Source organism: Orycteropus afer, unplaced genomic scaffold (assembly GCF_000298275.1).
Source record: "Orycteropus afer afer isolate SDZICR_OR568_19922 unplaced genomic scaffold, OryAfe1.0 scaffold00368, whole genome shotgun sequence".
NCBI classification, from domain to species: Eukaryota; Metazoa; Chordata; class Mammalia; order Tubulidentata; family Orycteropodidae; genus Orycteropus; species Orycteropus afer.
The window spans coordinates 856,243-867,257 of NW_006921955.1; positions in this window are offsets into that span (position 1 = coordinate 856,243).

Here is an 11,015-nt window from a genome sequence, read left to right on the forward strand (position 1 = left end):
CAGATATCAGATGCATCTTGGTTGAAAGCAAAGAATACCAGAAAAATGTTTACTTGTGTTTTATTGACCATGCAAAAGCATCTGACTCTCTGGGTCATAGTAAATTATAGATAACATTGTGAAGAATGGGAATTCCAGAACACTTAATTGTGCTCAGGAGGAACCCATACAGGAGGCTGTTGTTCAAACAGAACAAGGGGATACTGCATGGTTTAAAATCAGGAAGGGAGTGCATCAGAGTTGTATCTTTTCACCAGACTTATTCAATCTGTATGCTGAGAAAATAATTCAAGAAGCTGGACTATATGAAGAAGAGTGTGGCATCAGGATTAGAGGAAGGCTCATTAACAACCTGAGATATGCAGATGACACAACTTTGCTTGCTGAAAGTGAAGATGACTTGAAGCACTTACTGATGAAGATTAAAGACCACAGTCTGCAGTATGGATTACACCTCAACATAATGAAAATGCAGATTTTGTCAAATGGACATCACAATAAATGGAGAGAATATTCTAGTTGTCAAAGATTTCATATAGTGGCTAAGGCACTTGACTGCTAACCAGAAGGCTGGCGGTTCAAACCCACCAGCCACTCCTCGGAAGGAAGGTTGGGCAATCCTACTTCCGTAGTGATACTGCCTCGGAAACCCAAGGAGGGGTCGCTATGAGTCAGGGCTGACTCGACGGCACATAACAACAACAACAACAACAGCTTCCACAGTCAACACCAGTAGAAGCAGCAGTCAAGAAATCAGACACTGAGGAAATCTGCTGCAAATGACGTCTGTAAAGTGCTGAAGAGCAAAGATGTCTCCTTGAAGACTAAGGTGCGCCTAAACCAAGCCTGGGTTTCAGGGTCACCTCATATACATTTGAAAGCTGGATAATGAATGTGGTGGATAAGTTTGTGTGTCAACTTGGCTGGATATTCAGTATGGCAGTAGTTATTCCCCGTGGAGATATTGGTAACTAACTCCATGGTAGAATCTATTGGAGCAGCTGAGTAGCTGCTTTGGGTATGTGCTCTGCTTCCCGTATATAAGAAACAACTTTGGGAATGGTCGCTAGCTTATGGCATGTTTGAATGCTGCATATAGCCGAGCCTTTGTTCAGCAGCCTGCCATGCTCTACCAACCTTGGGACTTTCAATGGACTTGAATTAATGGCCTCCTGTGTGGTTTGGCAATATTAGGACTGTGCCTTGTTACTTGTCGACCTTGGGTTTGTCAGCCTCAGCAGCCAGCAACTGAGTGAAGAAAAGCCTCCAGCTTCAGTGGTGGCATAGTGCCTAAGGCATTTGACTGCTAACCAGAGGGCTGGCAGTTCAAACCCACCAGCCACTCCTCGGAAGGAAGGTTGGGCAATCTACTCCTGTAGTGATACCACCTCAGAAACCCAAGGAGGGTCCTATGAGTTGGGTCCTACTCCACAGCAATGCGTTGCATTGCATTTGCATTTCACTGGGCCAGGAGCAGGAGACAGTGCAGAAGCCCAGGCTGAGGGGCTTTCACCTAGCCCCTAGAGCCTGGCACTTTGAACTTGGACTTAAAGCCTCCAAATTGTAAGAGTAAACTCCCATTTGTTAAAGCTTTCCTATTTGTGGTATATTCTTGTCAGAGCAGCACTGGTAAACAAAATGATGAATAAGGAAGACCAAAGAAGAGTTGGTGGTTTTGAACTGTGGTGTTGGCGAAGAATACTGAAAGTACCATAGACTGCCAGAAGAATGGAAAAATCTGTCTTGGAAGAAGTGCAGCCAGAATGCTCCTTGGAAAGGAGAATGGCCAGACTTCGTCTGACCTACTTCGGTCATGTTGTCAGAAGGGACCATTCCCTGGAGAAGGGTATCATGCTAGGTAAACTGGAGGGTTAATGAAAAAAGGGAAGGCCTTCAACGAAATGGATTGACACAGTGGCTGCAACAATAGGCTCAGGTATAGCAAGGATTGTGAGGCTGGTGCAAGATCAGGCAGTGCTTTGTTCTGTTATGGATATGGTCACTATGAGTCAGAGTTGACTCGACTTAACAGTATCTGACAACAGCAACAACAACAAACTGAGTCTTGACACTAAACTGAACTTTAACTATGAAACTTAACCAGAACCCTAGTCTTCACCATAATCTTAACCCTAAACATATCCCTAAGTGAAGCAGTGCCACAAATCTAACTCTGTCCCTAGCCCTAACACTAAACCTAATCCTTTTATTATTTTTATTGTACTTTAGGTGCAAATTTACAGTTTGTTTTACATTCAACATTTCGTATACATTTGGTTTCACTCCCCAGTTACCATCCCCAACCCTAACCACTCTCCTTCCCTCCCTTCCCAGTACCCCTCCCCCCATGGCCCTCATAATTATGCACTCCTGTGTATCCTGCATTTCCTCTGTGTGAATGTTGCCCCTCTGGTGCCCCATGGTCGGTTGCTCCAAGTCATGCATCTCCATAGAGTATGTGGGTGCATCACCCTGGGTTGAGTGGTTTGTATGTACATCTGGTTTACTATTGGGCTAAGTGGTAGTAAGTTTTACTATTGGCCCCTGGGAGTGAGTTTTAGTCCAGGCCCGAAGTGCATCCCAGGGCCATAGTGTTGGGGGTCCCACCAGACTCCATCTGACCAGTAATTCTGGTCATTATTGTGTTTTTGGATTTGGTTCCATGTTTTTCTTCCCACTCTATCCAGGATCTCCAGTTTTCATCCTTTCCCGAGTGGTTGGCACTGGTAGCTGGACACCATCTAAGTTCTTCTGGTCTCAAGGTCCATCATGTCCTGGGACTGATTGCTTTCAAATGCCCTTAGTCTTTTGCACTCTTCTTCGCTTCTGACAGTAGGAGACCATTAGCTGCATTTTAGATGGCTGGTTGAAAGCTTTTAAGACCCCAGTCACTACTCACCAATGTAGGCTGTGGAAAAAGATTTTTATGTATTTTGTTGTGCCAACTGAGTCTGGTGTCCCCCAATACTATAATCCTGAGTGAGTAGATCCATTGGATCTCCCTCCCACAGTGTGTGGCTGTCTGTGAGGGATTGCTCTATGTCTGTCTTTGTTGTTTCTGTAAAGATTGTGGGTATTTTATATCACTGGTATCTGTACAAGTTTAGCTTCAGATGAATCTATCATTGGTCTAGAGTCTACTCCTGTTCACTGACCCCCATCTGCTCTTCTCAGATGTTTGTGTGTTTATCTGTAGCCTGGTGTTTGGTGTTAATGCTAATGCAGTATTGTGGATATAGTGGTATTAGCCTCTGTCGTCTATATCTTATGTGCACAATTCAGTGTCCTCTCTTTCCCCAACGTTACCATGGTGGTCACAGACTCTTTCCATACCATCACTCCCCTTGCCCACCTCAGCGTATGGCCCCCCACTAGCCTGAAATTATTCCCTCCCCTTTCCTCCCCACCCTGGTAACCTACAAAGTGAGTTCCCTTCCTTACGCAAACCATTCCTTGTCTTTTTACAGTAATGGGCTCATACAATATTAGTCCTTCTGACATTGACTTATTTCACTCAGCATAATGTCCTCCAGGCTCATTGACGTTGTGAGATGATTTGCATATCCTTCATTGCTCTTTAATGTAGCAACGTATTCCATTATGTGACTGTACCATAATTTGGTTATCCATTCATCTGTTGATGGGCATTTAGGTTGTTTCCCTCTCTTTGCTATGGTGAATTCTGCTGTGATGAACACAGGTGTACATATGTCTGTTCATGTCATGCCTCTCATGTCTTTAGGATATATTCCTAGTAATGGAATTGCTGGGTCAAATGGTATTTCTATTTTCAGTTTTTAAGGAAACGTCATATCATTTGCTGCAATGGTACCATTTTACAATCCTACCAGCAGTGTATTAAGAGTTCCAATCTCTCTGCAACCTCACCAGCATTTGTTGTTTTCTGTCCTGTGGAACTTAGCTATTATTGCTGGGGTGAGATAGTATCTCATCATTGTTCTGATTTGCATCTCTCTAATGAGTAAAGACTGCAAGCAATTCCTCATGTGTTTGTTGGACACCAGCATATCATCTTTAGTGAAGTGTCTGTTCATGTCTCTTGCCCATTTTAAAATTCGATTGTCTGTCTTTTTGGTGTTGAGGGGTTGACGTTTTCTATAGAGCTCTGGTGGCTTAGTGCCTAAGGCATTTGGCTGCTCACCAGAAGGCTGGCAGCCACTCCTCAGAAGGAAGATTGAGCAATCTACTTCCATAGTGATACCACCTCAGAAACCCAAAGAGGGGTCACTATCAGTCAGATCCAACTTGATAGCAGTGAGTTTAGTTTATAAATTTTGGAAATAAGTCCTTTGTCAGATATGTCATAGGCAAATCTTTTCTACCAATCTGTAGGTTCTCTTTTTACCTTTTTGATGAAGTCTTTCTATGCACATAAGAATTTAATTTTTAAAAGGCCCCAGTCATCTAGCTTCTCTTCTACCTCCTGTACATTCTGGATTATGTTTGATAGTGTATTTATGCCATAAATTGGGACTCCTATTTTATCTGTGATGAATTTTTATAGTTTTGGGTTTTACATTTAAGTCTTTTATCTAACTTGAGTTTGTTTTTGTGTATGGGGTGAGGTATGGGTCTTGTTTCATTTTACTGCAACTGGATATCCAATTTTGCCAGCACCACTCATTAAAGAGGCTATCTCTTCCCCATTTAATGAGTTTTGGATGTTTATCAAAGATCAGCTGCCCGTAGATGGATGGGTCTATTTCTGGGTTTTCGATTCTGTTCCATTGGTCTATCTATCTTTGTAGCAATACCATGCTGTTTTGACTACTGTGGCTGTGTAATAGATTTTAAGAGCCAGGAGTGTGAGGCCTCTTACTTTGTTCTTCTTCTTCAGTAGTGTTCTGCTTATCCGAGGTCTCTTTCTTTTCTATATGAAGTTAGTAATTGTTTTTTCCATGTCCTTAAAAAATTTTCTTGGTATCTGGGATGGGATTGCATTGAATGTGTAGATTGTTTTATGTAGTATTGACATTGTCATAATATTCAGTCTACGTACCCATGAATAAGGCAGGTTCTTCCATTTATGTAGATCCCTTGTTGTCTCCTGCAGTAGTGTTTTATAGTTTTCTTTGTATAGGTTTTTTGTGTCTCTGTAAGATTTATTAGTAGACATTTTATCTTTTTAGTAGCTATTGTAAATGGTATTGTTTCCCTTATTTATTTATCAGAGGTCTCTTTGTTGGTGTAGAGGAATCCAACTGATTTTTCTATGTTGACCTTGTATCCTGCCACTTTGCTGAACCTATTAGTTCCAGTAGTTTCTTGCTGAGTCTCCTGGGTTTTCTATGTATAGGATTATATCATCCGCAAATAGAGATAGTTTTACTTCCTCTTTGCCATTTTGGATGCCTTTTCTTTCTCTTTCTCGCCTTATTGCCCTGGCTCAGGACTTTCAATACAATGTTAAATTGGAGTGGTTATAGAGGGCATCCCTGTCTGGTTCCCATTTGTAAGGGCAATGCTTTGGAGTCTTTCTCTATTAATAATAATATTGGCCATTGGCTTTGCATATATGGCTTTTATTATGTTGAGGAATTTCCCTTCTATCCCTATTTTGATGAGAGTTCTGAACAGGAATCGGTGTTGTATTTTATCAAAAGCCTTTCCTGTGTTGATTGATGTAATCATATGGTTCTTTTGTTTTGTTTATGTGCTGGATTACATTGTTTTTCTGATGTTGAACCAACCTTGCATACCAGGTATGAATCCCACTTGGTCAGTATGTATTATTTTCTTATGTTGTTGGATTCTGTTGGCTAGGATTTTGTTGAAGATTTTTGCATCTATATTCATGAGGGATATTGATCTGTAGTATTCCTCTTTAGTGGCGTCTTTCCCTGGCTTTGTTATTAGTATTATGCTTGCTTCATAAAATGAGATTGAGAGTATTCCATCTCTTTCTATGTTCTGGAATAGCTTGAGTCACATAGGTGTCAACTCTTCCCTGAATATTTGGTAAAATTCTCCAGGGAAGCCATCAGGGCCAGGACTTTTTCTTGTGGGAAGTTTTTTTTTTATGACCTGCATAATTCCTTCCTTTGTTTTGGGTCTGTTCAAGTATACTATCTCTGAGTGGGATAGTTTAGGTAGGTCTTATGATTCCAGAAACTTGTCCATCTCTTCTATGTTCTCAAATCTGTTGGAGTTTTTCATAATATTCTGTCAGTATTTTTTTATTTCAGTTGGTTCTGTTATGATGACACCCTTTTTGTTTACTATTCTAGTAATTTGCATCTTCTCTTTCTTGTCTTTTGTTAGATTTGCCAGTGGTTTGTCGAGTTTGTTCATCTTTTTGAAGAACCAGCTACTTGTTTTGTTGATTTTCTCTATTATTTTTTTGTTTTCTGTATCATTTATTTCTGCTCTGATCTTTATTATTTCCTTACTTCTAGATACTGTAGGATTCTTTTGTTGTTCTTTTTCTAATTGTTGGAGTTGTTGAGTTAAAGTTTTGACTTTGTTTCTTTCCTCTTTTTTGATTTTTGCATTTATTGCTATACACTGACTTCACTGTGTCCCATAGGTTTTGGTAAGATATATCTTCATTCAGATTTGTTTCAAGGAAATTTTTTTATTTCAGTGTTTAGTTCTTCTATTACCCAGTAGTTTTTGAGCACTGTATTGTTCACCTTCCATGTTTGATGTATTTTCCTTGATCTTCCTGTTATTAATTTCTAATTTAATAGCATTGTGGTCCGAGAAGATGCTTTGTAGTATTTCAATGTTTTATTAATTTTCTGAGGCTTGTTTTATGTCCTAACATATCATCTACTCTGGAGAATGATCCATGTGCACTGTAGAAGAATGTGAATTGTGCTTTGTTGGGGAGAGTGCTCTGTATATGTCTATGAGGTCAAGTTGGCTGATTGTGTGGTTGAGTTCTTCTGTATCTTTGTTGAGTTTTGTTTCTAGTTGATCTGTCCCTCCTTGAAAGTGTGTTAAAGTCTCCTACTACTATTGTAGAGTTGCCTATTTTCCCTTTCAATTCAATTAATATTTGCTTCATGTATTTTGGAGCATTTTAATTGGGTGCATAGATATTTATTATAGTAATGTCTTCTTGGTCAATTGACCCTTTCAGCATCATATAGTGTCCTACTTTGTCTCTTATGTTGTTTTTCACCTTAAAGTCTATTTTATCAGAAATTAATATTGCCACTCCAGCTCTTTTTTTTTTTTTTTTGTTACCATTGGCTTGGTATATATTTTTTGACCCCTTAACTCTTCATTTGTTTCTATCTTTGTGTCTAAGGTGGGTCTCTTGTAAGCAGCATATCAATGGGCCTTTTTTCCTTATCTAGTCTGCCACTCTCCTTCTCTTGACTGGTGCATTTAGTTCATTCATACTGAGTATAATTAGTGACAGGTATGCATTAATTGCTGTCATTGTATTGTGTTTTTTTCTCATGTTGTTGGAGTTTCCTTGGTCCATATGCTTTTCTGTGCTGAGTTCATTTTGTTGTCATGTGTTTCCACTCTTTTCTTCTTTACTGTTGGTTTTGTGTTTACTATATATATAGTGCTTACTATACTGTGCTTATAATATACTTCCCTTCCTTCTGGGTTTGCTTAGGGGGATTGTTAATTTTCTCTGTGGTTACCTTGGAGTGGTTCTTGTCTCTATATTTTTGGAACAGTCTTTTCTATGAGGACATTGCTTTCCTCTACATTTGGAAGTTTTGTACCTAGAAATTTTATTCCTTCTATTTGGTTAGTTAATGTTGTTGTGTGTAGATTGACTTCCTTAATTTTTAGTGTATAATGTTTTATGGTTTTATTTTGAGCATCTATTTCTGATTTGATTTTCCTGTTGATGTCATGTGTCCTGATTTTGTTGTTCTCTGTTGTGGGCTCTGTATTGGAAGGACTTCCTTAATCATTTCTTATAGGGTTGGTTTGGTTTTCACAAAATCCCTTAATTTCTGTTTGTCTGAGAATGTCTTGATTTCACCCTCATATTTGATGGACAGTTTGGCTGGATATAGGATTCTTGGTTGGAAGTTCTTTTCCTTATGTATTTTATATATACCGTTTCATTGCTTTCTTGCCTGCATGGTTTCTGCTGAGTAATCAGAACTCAGCCTGTTTGTTATAAGTAATATTTCTTTTGTCCCAGGCAGCTCGTAAGGTTCTTTCTTTGTTACTGGTTTTGGAGAGTTTGATTATAATATGCCTCAGTGTTTTTCTCTTGAAATCTATCTTGTGTGGGGTTCTATGACCTTCTTAGACAAATATCTTTTCTTCATGAGAAGGGGAAATTTTCTGTTAGTAAATCTTCCACAATTTTCTCAGTGGCTTTTTTCACCTCTTCATGTTCTGGAATTCCAATGAGGCATATGTTGTTTCTTTTCATGTCATCCCATATAACTTTTAGGTTCTCTTCATTTCTGTTAAATCTTTGCCCTGATTTTTCTTCATATAGGCTGGTGTCAAGGGATTTCTCTTCTAGTTGGGAAATCCATTCCTCAGCCAGTTCTAGCCTATTCTTTTGTGTTTCCACTGTGTTGTGTAATTCTGTAATTTTGGTATTCATCTTCTGTATTTTTAACTGTTGTTTTTGTATGAGCTCTGATTGTGTATTAATTTGTTATTTTGTTCTTGAATGTTTTTCCTGAGTTCTTCCAGGGTACTGTATTCTCCTTGGTTCTGTTTGGGGTTTCCTTAAGCTATTGTAGAGTTCTAAAAACATACCTTCTAAATTCCTTCTCAGATAATTCTGTTGCCTCCTCTTCCTTTGTGTTTAAGAGACTTTTGTTTGGGATTTTATTTCTATTGTCTTATCCTGTTTTTTTTTTGTTTGTTTGTTTGTTTGTTTGTTTGCTTATTTCATTTGAGGTTGCCTGTTGTTTCCTAGACATTTTGAAGTTGTCTTTAACTGTTAGTTATGTATTGATTTGTTTTGTCTTTATTTTATGATTTAATATTTTTGCAAAGGTGGAGCTGGTGTATTTTATTTTTTTGGTTATTAATTCCGGCGTGCTGGGTTGCTCTGCAGTTTTCTTTGTGATGATGGAATCACTGTGTGGAATGTGAATGCAAGTCTGTTAGTCATGAAGGGGGTTTAGGATTCAAGCTGACAAACGTCATGGTGCCTTAATATGGTTTTTCTCTTGGATGAGGCAGGAGAGGTGGGGGTGGGGGGGGAAGGAGAGAAGGAAGGGGGAAAAAAAAAGCTCCAAGGTGCCAGTGGCCATTCCCAGGGCTTTGAGTAGGCTGCTAATTATGACGTTATATGGTTACTCACATACCTGCAGCTCTAGTTCGGCAAAGACCCCAACGGTTAGGCAGCCGCCGCTCTCCACCAGATTCAGACAGCCACAAAAACCCAACACTCCAGGGCCCTCTGTGCCAAAAAGCTGTCCTGGGATAGCTGCCCTTACCTGTGTTGCAAGATTGACCCAAGGTCCACCCACTTGCGGTGAGCTCCCCTCTCTGCTCCCAATTCACCAGCACCCGTAGCCAGAGGGGTCTTTGCTCCCTCCCTGAGGTCCCAAGTTTACTGACAAAAGCAAGCACTGAAGGTAGATTCATGGAGTGGCCACAGGTCCTCTGGTGCATTCTCTCCACTTCACCAGGGAGCCCTCCAATGTCCCATCTTGCTGGCCAGTCAGCACCCCTCAGGGAAGTTTCCCCTATTTTTATTCTTTCTGGCTGGTTATGCTGCCTCTCCCTCTTGTCTACTCCTACTTCCCTGAGTTTGGCATTCTCTGACTTAATGAGCTGCTCAGAGGACCACAATCCCTGCTTCAAACTACTGCACCTAGTTTTTCAGGCATTAAGATGCTATAGGGAGCTAACATGTGGATTACATGTAAGATGCCATCTTCCCATTTCCTAAGTCTAAACCTAATTTTTAACCTATCCATAGTCTTAACCCTAACCCTAACCCTAGCCATGCCCTAATGCTAAGGAAAACTTTAGCCCTAATCCTAACTGTAGCCCCAGCCCTAACTCCAAACGCAGCCTAGACCTCACCCCACTCTAAATCTAAACCTAGCCCTAGCCTAGCCATAGCTAGTCCTATCTCTAACCCTAACCCAAACTCAGAAATAACCTTAACACTAACACTAAAGAAAACCTTACCTGAAGCATAATCCTTACTGTAGCCTAAAGCTAAATACTATACTAGCTCTAAGTCTAAACCTAACCCTTGCCTGAGCCCTAATCTTCTCCTTAGACCTTGCCTTAATACTAACACCTTATCTTAACCATAACCATAACTCTAATCTCTTACCTTAACCTATATCTAGTCCTAACTCTAACACTTGTCCAAGACCTAAGCCTATCCCTAGCCTGACCCCTAACCATAACCGTAACTGTAACCCTATCTCCTATCCTAAATTAACACTAGACCATGGTTTAGTCCTAGGCACTAGCACAACCCATAAACCTTGTTGTTGTTGTTGTTATGTGCCATCGAGTCAGACCCGACTCACAGTGACCCCTCCTTGGGTTTCTGAGGCAGTATCACTATGGATGTAGATTGCCCCATCTTACTTCTGAGGAGTGGTTGGTGGGTTTGAACTGCCAGCCTTTTGGTTAGCAGTCAAGTGCCTTTGGCACTATGCTACCAGAGCTCCTTAGTCTAATATTAACACTAACATTAATCGTACCATTAACACTTCCCCTAACCCTAGACCAAACACTAAGCCTAGCCCTAATCCTACCTTAAATTTAACCCTAATTCTACTGTAGCACTGGATAAAGCCTTAGGCCTACCTTTTCCCAGCCCATAACTTTAAATCTAACAATAAACCTAACAAAAACGTTAACCATAACCTCAAACCATAAAACTGCAGTCTGAAATTGACTGAACATGCAATCAAGATGTGTTAATTAGAAGGCAATGGGATGGTATATATAAAACCCTGAAAGAGAAAAAGTTTCAACCAAGAATTATATACCCAGCAAAACTGTCCCTCAAATATGATGGTGAAATTAGATAAGCAGAAACTAAGGGAATTTGTTAAAACCAGACCAACCTTACAAGA